The sequence below is a fragment of the Talpa occidentalis genome, unplaced genomic scaffold (genome assembly GCF_014898055.3).
Source record: "Talpa occidentalis isolate TD23 unplaced genomic scaffold, MPIMG_talOcc4v2.1 talOcc4.10, whole genome shotgun sequence".
NCBI lineage: Eukaryota > Metazoa > Chordata > Mammalia > Eulipotyphla > Talpidae > Talpa > Talpa occidentalis.
Genome location: NW_023600993.1, coordinates 52,840,943 through 52,851,026, shown reverse-complemented (window position 1 = coordinate 52,851,026; position 10,084 = coordinate 52,840,943). Strand labels below are relative to the sequence as shown.

The following is a 10,084-nucleotide window of genomic DNA, read 5'->3' as shown; positions in this document are numbered from 1 at the left end:
CCAGGGCACACTTCTGATGGTGTATCGCTGCTTCAGAGCTGGAGTGATCTAGAAATGGGTAGCATTCGTAGATTTCTTTAAGTGCTAAATGCAACTTTGAAAATTACCTGCAAGCTTCAACTGATCTTTCAACTTTGAAAGTGAAGAATTACTTGAGGAATTCTTGTGGTTTCTTTGTCATTTAGTGAGAGCTCAGCCAGCTACTGTGGAGGCAAGCGTCCCTGAGGTTGCCTACAAAGGGCAGTGTTCCAGTGTGTTCTCTCCTCCAGTGTGCTTCAGCCGCACAGCACTTCCTGTTTATTCAAACATCTTTTTTACCACTCGGCAAACCCCCGCTTCACAGAAACAGCCAGAACCCATCTACAGCAAGAAGACGGAAATCCAAAGGCAGACAGTGCGAGCTCACTCCGTCAAACTCCTCATTTTCTCTGTAAGTGTCCAGAGAAAAAAAAGCAATGCTTTTGCCGGGTTAAACTTTTCAACTAGGGATCCACTCCTGAGCAGACATTTTCTGGAGGGCAAAATAAGATGATCCAACTTGTTTACTGTTTTGTTTTTTTTTTCTCCCCCCTCCCTCCTCTCTCCATCAAAGGCGGTTTTCTTTTTTAGAGATTTGAGAGGACCCGTGCAGTCTAACTCCTTTTTAATTCACTCTTGCTTTCAATTGTGTCTTCGGATATTAGCAGCGAAGTAAGCAGGCGTGAGTTGTCAGGACGGCATTATAGGCTGGAACATAGATAAAAACCTCTCTTTGCTTATTTGTGACATTGTTTTGTGTTGCCTTCTTTTTCTTCCTGTTATCACAAACAGCAAGAGAGTGCGGGGTTGGTGGCTTTGTGATTCTGCGTCTGCTGAAGTGTCCTCTGATGTTTGCATCATGACACCGTCATCATTTGCGAATCGGTCTTGATAATATTGTACCAATTTCATGCCAATAAAAGTCAGACTGCTGAAACAAGCACGGTCATTATCTCATTCATATTACTATTGTTTAAACGGGGTGGGCTGCAAAGGGAAAGAGAAAGCCCGCCTCACTCTCCGAGATGGTTGTTAACTTTGATGTTGGAAAGCTCTTTTCAGAATTCACATTGTGGATAATTAGTATGGCAGGGAAGCTCTCGGACCCGGGCTGCTGCTTTGCTCTGTGTGGAAGAGACATGTGATCGCTCTCTCAAGCCCTTTCTGCTGCAGTGACTTTAAACACATGGTTTGACATATTTTAAAAAGGTTCCACCTTTTCCTGTCTGTTGTCCTGTGGTCCTCCCTCTGGCCTCCTTCCCCTCGCGCCACACCCCTCCCCCAATCCTGACCCCCCCCCACAACTTCAGTATAATTGGTCAGCCAGGTGCTAATTTTTTTAAACTATGTGTACGGGTCAGGGAATAGACAGGAAATGGAAAATTAGCTCTTTTGATCTTAAGGGAGTTGTTATTACTGTGAACATTGTTTGTTAGTCTCCAGACTAAATATCCTTAAATTCTAGTGTCCAAAACAGCATTTATTAGAATAGAGGAAAAAATAGGGCTCTGTAGTTGTCTAAACCTCTGATGGAAGAAACATTTAAGAGTGAGAGAGAGAGAGTGTGTGTGTGTGTGTGTGTGTGTGTGTGTGTGTGTGTGTGTGTGTGTATTGCTGTGCTGGCTTTTTTAACGTTCAGAAGTTGTTCTTTGCAAAAAAAAAAAAAAAATTATGTTTGTGACTGCCTTAAGGACAATTTGTTTAACAGTAGGAGTAATTGCAGGGAAAATGGAAAGAGTGACTGAAGGTATTTACTCAGATGTTAGTGTAGGTGTGGGGGCCGAAAACTCAGTGTGGGAACAGTGGGCTGCTTTTCTTGGTATCTCAGTCTATTTGATGACCATCAAATTTCCCAGCTCGCTGGTTTTGTTTTTTCTGGATGGCATGTTTGATTATTTATCAGAAGGGGAAGGGAGTAGCTGAAGCAAATAAACATGTGACCAAGTTCTGTTTTGTTTTCCACTCAGAAAGCATGCCCTTTAACAGATATACAGAAAATAATAAATGCATTGTTTTATGATAAAAGGAAATTATATGTGTCATTTTTTTAAACAGTGAGTGAGTTAACCCTTGAGGTTCAGGGGACTTTTTACTTTCTGTGAATTTGTCAGATTTTTTTACTGAGAATTCATCTATTGCAGTGTATGGTTTTATGGTACAGGATTTCCCAGGATTAGTTGTTCAGTAGTTCGGTTTTTCTCGATGCTTTGCTTAGCTATGCCTGCCCCAAGTAGCTTTGATTTTATGGGGTGTGTGTGTGTGTGTGTGTTCTAACCAGTGGTACCACTGGACAAATTAGTAGCTTTCTCTGACTTTAAATCTAAATATGAACAGTTCAGTTAAAGGAAAATATAACTGTCTGTGACCAGTGTCCAGCAGAATTTGTTAGGAGCCAACTTTTGCCTTTTTCTTTAAAGACAGACAGGTGCAGTACTGCAAAGAGTCAATGTGTAAATCTATGTTCCACAAACATTCCAGCCCATCTTTAATATTGTGTAACACAAATAATGATCTTTAGGGCAGTTGTTATCTCAAATCAAGTCCTCCGTGCACCTAGGAAGAGGTTCAGCTCGACATTAAATATGGATTTAAAAACAAACTGAAATTTAATTTTTTCGTTTAAATTCTCAGGTGGGGTTTGCATGACAGTGTAGACGTTTTATACATGGGCATGATGAGCTGACCTATGTGCACACCTGGGCACACCTTTTAATAACTGAAGCATAAATTTCTACAGGGGCTTCCTCGTTTATATACAGTCTGTAAAGCTATGGGCATAATCCTAGCATGGTGCCTGGCCCCAGTCATCCCAAGGCCTATAAATCACAGCTGAAATGCCTATACTGGTTTTGGAATGTGGATTGGAAATATGCATACAGAGGGATTCCCTCTCTATTGACTATATAAGGGAACAATGCAGCAGAGGCTCAAACACTGTGGCTCCCCCCACTGTTGCTCTATGTAACCCAGAGTTGGCTGTGCTCTCCAGAGGACAGGGATGCCGCAGGAACCTTCCTCCCCCTCTGCTGTCATCCCTGGTGACTCTCCAAAATGCAGTTGGTTGGATAATCATACTTTGTACTTATACAGAGCCCTTTGTCTTTGGAAATCAAAGTGCCTGACTAATGCTAACTCGTTAATACTCAGAACACCCTTGGGACATAGGTAGGCTGCAAAGATTATCCCACTGCTGAGGTGGGAAAATGTCCTGTTAAAATAGTTTACAATTTCCGGGTGTGTCCGTACTTCATAGCCAGGCTAGACCTGGAAGGGGTACGATCTCCCTGCCATGAAAAGCATTTTTCCTGTGACTTATTCAGTCCTGACCACAGACAGTCTCGTGAGAAAGTGAAGAAACTGGGCTGGAAAATATAGCTAGTGTGTTGTATTGATGGTGGTGGGAGGGAGGAGCCAGTGAAAAGTCATCAGGCTTAATTTTAATCTATTTAAGGTCGAAGTTAGTATATATTGTTAAAAAAAATACAATGTGGGCTGAAATTTTTGATTTTTGTTTTCTTTCACTTTAACTCAATCTGATGTTGGCAATTTAACTTCCACAAAAATCAGGTTAATTTGTTCTTTGCAAAGAAACAGACTCTGTTTATTGGCTATGCAAAAGTAAGTATGAAGTTATACTCTGCTTGTGTACTTTGGGGGCAAAAGAATTTAAATATTCTGTTAACCCTAGACACTGCGAGGTGATTCTTGAATTTTGGTGTATCTTAGTCAACTTTCCCATGGCCACTAAGCATGGTGAAAGAATGTACCATTTACTTTTGAGAATCTTTTATCGGAAGCTTTTCTAAGAAATTTTAGAGTAGGGCGGTAGGATTTCAATTGTTTGGTTCCACTGCTGTCTGATGGCACCTAAGCAAGAAATTCAAAATGATTTAATTTTAAAAAGTGGTTTTCAAAAGATCGTGAATAATGATTTATGGTGGCTTAAGAAAATTAACATTCCTTCAACATGCCTCTCTACATGTTAACAGTGTACCGTGTAGGTAGCATCAATGATATCACACTTGATTTTTTATTTTTCCATTGCATTTTTGTATTTTTCATATATTTAACATTGAGCTTATCAGTTCCTTAGTCAGTAATCATGTATAGAACACTTTTAAAAATCAGTTTTTATAGCACTTATTGAATACAAAACCCTAGTTTACTCACTTTACAAGTATTAGTTATGAAGTAGGAACTATTACTTCCTCCCATTTTTACAGATGAAGAAACATGCAAAGAGAGGTAAAGTAACTTGTTGGAGGTCACACAGCTCTCAAGTGGTAGAGATGGGGTTCAAATTCAGGCAGAATGACTGGTGGGTGGTTAACCACTAGGTATGCTGTTTCTGCAGAAATACATTAATGTCTTTTAAATCAAACCTCTGTTTCTTTGGAATTGCTGTGATTCTCCCAAGGTCAGTAATTCCCCCAAATTCCCACAGAATTTATTTCTTTGTGTCTAGACTCTCAAGTTCTACCTTATACTAAAGGCGGTTACTGGAAGTTCCAAATATCATTGTCATTCTGTGAACACAGATTTGTGAGCACAGCTGTCCGGTGAACACATTTTTGTTTTTAATCCTTTAAAAAAAAGTTTCTAATTCATTGATAGGGCAATCAATCTGTTTTTCTTTTGCCATATCCTATAATATATATATATATTTATATTCATATTTATAATTCTATCAAGACTAAGATCTCTGAAGAGTTCCCTACTTTTTCAGAGTGGCTTAGATAACTGAATATATTCTCCTAGATGTTTCTAAATTTTTCTTTAAAGTAATTTTATGTTCATGTGAATGGAAAAATTCCAAATCCGTGAATCTGTAGGTCAGTAGTCATTTTTGGTTGTGTGATTCCTGAAGTAAAAGTGAAGGAATTATAATACAGACTGTGTGAGCTTTGGTATATTTTGTAAACTTTCTGTTTATGTCATTTAGAATTAAGCTGGATCTTAATATTCACTCAGTGTTCACTAACATTTTCTTCTTCATATTAGTGGCATCAGCATCAGGTCATCATATCCCCCAGGTTCCTATTTGGCTTGTAGGCAGCTGTCCCTCTGTCCTGCTCTAAGAGTCAAGACAGGACATTGGTTCAGGCTTGACAAGGTGGAGAGAGGGCTGTATTTGCTCCAGTGCCTTTGCCAGCAGAAGGCGCCAGGACTCAGTTGTGAGACATTTGTGCACTCAGATAAACCACACCACCCCTCTTGTCCTCAATTTGCTTTTTTGTAGAGTGAAAGTTACTTGCCTTAGATTCTTTTGGACTCAACAGAGGATCCTGTCATTTTCTCATTTCTCTCTAAAGAGGACAGTTTGAAATCACTAGGGAACAGGAATCTGTGCTCCCCACAGAATATTTTCTCTGATGTATATATGGGGAATTGTAGTAATAGTTTCCACTTAATACATGATTATCATGTCCAGGCACTGTATTATAGACTCTTATTATTCAACCTCTGTGTGTTTCTGTAGGTACAGAAGCTGGGCATTTTAACACCTCAAAATTTGCAAAAATTAAATGATATTATGTGTCTATACTGTTTGGCAATAAACATTCAAAAAACAAAGCTTTTATTATCTTCCTTATCCCCAAAGACCAGGGATCAGAGCAGTTTTAACAATACAGTTATTTAAAAATGCAAATCAAGACCATCCCGCTTAGAATGACTACTGAAAAAAAGAAAAAAATAATCATCGATGATAACAATGTTGATGAGGGTGTGGAGGAAAAGGGACTCTTGTGCACTCTTGATAGATATGTAAATTGGCACAGCAACTATGGAAAGTGGTATGAGGAGTCTCAAAATATTAAAAATAGAACTACCTTAATGATCTAGCAAGACCACTTTTGGGTATATACCCAAAGGAAATGAAGTCATTATTTTGAAAAGATATCTGTACTACTATGTCCACTGCAGCATTACTTATAATAGCCAAGACATGGAAACAACCTAAGTGTCCATGGATCTATGAGTGGACAAAGAAAACGTGGTCTATACACTACATACACACACACACGCATGTACCCACACACAATGGAATATTATTTGGCCATAAAAGAAGAAAAGCCCACCATTTGTGACGACATGGGTAGACCTTGACGGAGCACATTATGTTAAATAAATAAGTCAGACAAAGAAAGCCAAACACTGTATGTTTTTATTTATGTGTGGAATCTAAAATAATCAAGCTCATAGCAACAGAGAACAAATTGGTGGTTGCCAGAGGTGGGGTAACAGGGAAAGGGGAAATAGGTAAAAGTTGTCAGAACCACAAATGTCCAGTTAGGAGATAAATAAGTCATGGGGATATAATGTAAGCAATGTGACTATACTTTTGTGTACTTGACAATTACTAAGAGAGTAGATCTTGAATGTTCTCATCACAAAAATTAAAGCTATTACTATGTAAGGTAAAAGATACTAATTTTGATACTTACTTTTACAATATAGACATAGATCCAATCATTGTGTTGTACACCCTAAACTAATACACTATTGTATGTTAATTACAGTTCAACAAAATGTGGGTGGAGAGGGAAGAAAAATTCAGAGAAAAAGTATTTTAAAAAGACAGTTATTTAACATACTCCTACCCCAAGGAAGAGCAAGCAGTTAGAGCAGAGTGGGAGAGTTTGCAGTAAGTAAAAATAAAATAAATAAAATAACCGGACTCAGAAATCCTGCTGAACCCGAAAACTGTGCCATGCAGGTGAAGACAGAGCCTAACACACAGCTGTCCGATTCCAGGAGGTGCGACTGGACTTTGGTTAAGTTGCAAGAAGAGACCTGTGCTTTATTAGCTCAGACTTTCCCCCATAAAAAACTCCTTTTGGGAAAAAAGAAAAACAAAAAAAAAACTTTGGCTCAGCAGAACAGGGAACAGGAAGTATCTCAAGCCCTTGAGATATCAGGGCTTGAAGAAGGGATGAGAGTCGGGATGGTGGTAGCAGTGTCAGGGCCCCAGGAGTAATGGAGGGAGTGGAGTAGGTAACGAGGTGGAGCGCAGTGAGCGATGTGGCCTCTCATTGCCACCACAGCATATGATCGGGACACTCAGGGAGTGGGAAGCTGTTCTGCACCCCGGTTCTGGAGCCACCTGGGCTGCTGCTGCTTGAAGTAACTGGATAGTGAATGGATTTTAGGGAAAGCTAGATTTTTTTTTAATATTTAAAATTAGTTTTTATTTTTTTAAAGATTTATTTTATTTATGCATACAAGAGCTGGGGTGCAGGTCAGAGGTTGGGGGGGGCGTTGAAAGGATTCATCAGAGACAGAGTGGGAAGCAGAACAGTCAGATTGACTGAAATACACTGCTGAGGGGAGCAGCGGGTGAGTCAGGAGAGGTCTGCTGTGCCAAGTGGGTAGCTCCCTGGCTGGGGCTTGAACTCATGCTGCAGTGGCTGCCTTCAGCTTCATAGTGCTATATCTTAACCCCTCGCACCCCCAGGGAGGCCCTTAATTTGTTTTTTATTTTTAACTTCATTAATATATATTTGACACATTGCGATTATTATGTTTAAGATGTACAAGTTCATGTTTTTATGTGTATACTTTGTGAAAATATCATCACAATCAAGCTAAATAACTTAATCACCTTTACCTACTTACCTTTTGTGTGTGTGTGTGAGATTTAATGTAAGATGTATCCTCTGAGAAAATTTCATACTATATTCAGATATTTTTTCCCGTTTTTTTGTTTTGTTTTGTTTTGTTTTGTTTTCACCATGTGTCTTAGTTCTCCAGAATTTTTTACCCACTACAACTGAAACTTTGTGCCCTTTAAGCAACATCTCTCCATTTCCCCCACGCCCTGGCAACCGCCATTCTACTCTCTGCTTTTATGAGTTCAGCTATTCTAGATTTCACACTTTAGTGAGATCATGAAGTATTTTTCTTGGAAAGATAGAATTTAAATGGAACAACACTTGGGAGCCTTATAATGCAGGCAGAGAGCAAAATTGCTGAGGTGACCATGGCTTCAGAAGTCTGGAGAATGGGAAGATGTGGTGGGGGAAAAACAAGTCTTTTGTGTGTGCTGTGGGGAGGGGGCAGAAGAGGCAGCTGCAGTTAGAAGGTGTGATAGCAGGAGAAGGCCTTTCCCTTCATCCTGGAGAAAAAGGGACCAATGTTTTAATCACATATTTTTGACTGTCTAAAAATGCACATCCAGTATTACCTGTAACCTTATTTGTCCAATTTTTGACCTTTATAGAATGTGAGTGCCAAGTTCTCATGAGACAGAGTCTGTTTTTTTTCTATCTTAGTCATTCTCTAGTCTTGTAACCTTCGGCAAGTCACTAAACTTCACAATTTGTCAGTTTACTTGAAATGGCTAATCATAAGCCCTTCCTTTACTTCCCTTTGAGATGTTAGATATTTTTCCTGGAAATAATATCTAACCTGCAAAAAAATGTGTAGATATTGTTTCTGGAAATAATATCTAACCTGCAAAGCAACTGATGAGTATAGTGCCTGGCTACAGTAAACAAGTCAATTCATTGTTTTAATTTAGTATCCTAAATGCAGGGAGTTACCACCCTCTACTCGCCACTGTGTGTCTAGATTTCCTCACTTCTGAACTTGTTAATACAGGTGTAATCTTTGCTATAAGGGGGGGTGGGGTTGCAATTGTATGGGGAATATAACCAAAATAAAAATACATACATTTGCAAAAATGAAAAATGATGTAAGAATCATATAAAATAAAATATTAAAAAAAAAAATGGAAATGACTGGAAAATGTGAGGGTAGTTTTTCTGTCCTGGCTAACTTTGGCCAAAAGTGAGCTGTTCCACTCTTGTCTTGTTTGGGGGTCTCTCCCAGCTTCCCCATTGCTATTTCCTTTTTTTTTTTTTTTTTGACTTCTATTTCAGCTGGAATATTGTCTCTGAACTGGTTTTTATTCTGGCTCCTTTTCCCAAAATTCAGCTAAGGGCAAGGGAAGTATTTTGTGAAGCAAAACATTCAGAGATGTCTGTTAGGGCATCCTGAGTATTTATGACTTACATTCGAAGAAGAAAAGGAGTAGAGCACCCCATTTGTCTGAGCAGAAACTAGGTTCAGTGCCACTAATAAAAATCATAGAAAATTCTCTATTATTTTAAGCATGATTCTAGTCAGACTCATCCGCAGGTTTCAAAATTAGCAACTCTCATTCCAAGGTACAAAAAGATATGAATCTGGATTATTCATAATGAGAGTTGCTGGGCTGTACCCTCATAAAAGGCAATTGCAGAAAACAGTGGGTTAATGCAGTGAGTTAATAGATCCCTTTGATTCATTTATCCTTGCATTTGACCCCCATATTTTCAACTTTGGAAACTTGGAGAAGGAATGGACCCGTTTATTTTGTTAGTTTTTAACACAATCTGGTCCTTCCATAACAAGAGGGAATGAGTTTGATGAAGCATTTAACTTAACATTTTAGACATTTTCTAATAAACTTGACTTGTGTTTTACTTCATTGCAATGCTAATGCTGCCTGCAGTCACAACACCCCAGGCTTTGGTCTTCTCAACTCTCATGAGTTGGACAGGCTCAGGCTTGGGCAGTGCTGGAATGGAATCCCTCCAAAGACAACTCAGGTGCCGGAGACTTGGTGGTGGTGATGATTCAGCGTCTGGCACTGGCTCCAGCAGGGAACAGCCAACCAGTGCCTCCACAAGGTGGTTATAGGGCCCTATGTTAATAGGTGTATGGAGTAGGAGTATGATGGTGGTTTTTTCCCCTCTTATAAGAGACTTCAAACAGACTTCCTGACTATTTGTAACCATTAAACTTATTTCAGCTGATTTTGCAATAGGATCATAGGTATTTTTCTCTTTTGCCTCATGAAAATGTCTAACCTTTACCTTCCTTGGCAGGACGTATACTCTATTTGGATACTTCCATTAAAAGAGTTATTTATAATTGCAAGTTAATATGGGGTTTGCTGACCCCCTGCTCCTTCTTAGGTTTCCTTTGGGGTGGGGCTTATAGCAAAATATTTCTTCCTGTCTGGAGGTCTGGAGCCTTCTGATATTTCTGTCGACATCTACTGTAGATGGTGCACGGGATG

General features: G+C 39.2%; 1 protein-coding gene across 1 annotated transcript in view; it reads left to right on the top strand.

Annotated features, from left to right (window-relative positions):
* The first annotated feature begins 257 nt into the window (after positions 1–257).
* Positions 258–10,084, top strand: part of FOXP1 (forkhead box P1) — a 167,594-nt gene continuing 157,767 nt past the window's right edge. The window contains exon 1 of the mRNA XM_037492664.2: positions 258–430. The gene's annotated coding sequence lies outside the window, so the exon portion shown is untranslated. The remainder of the gene's footprint in view (positions 431–10,084) is intronic.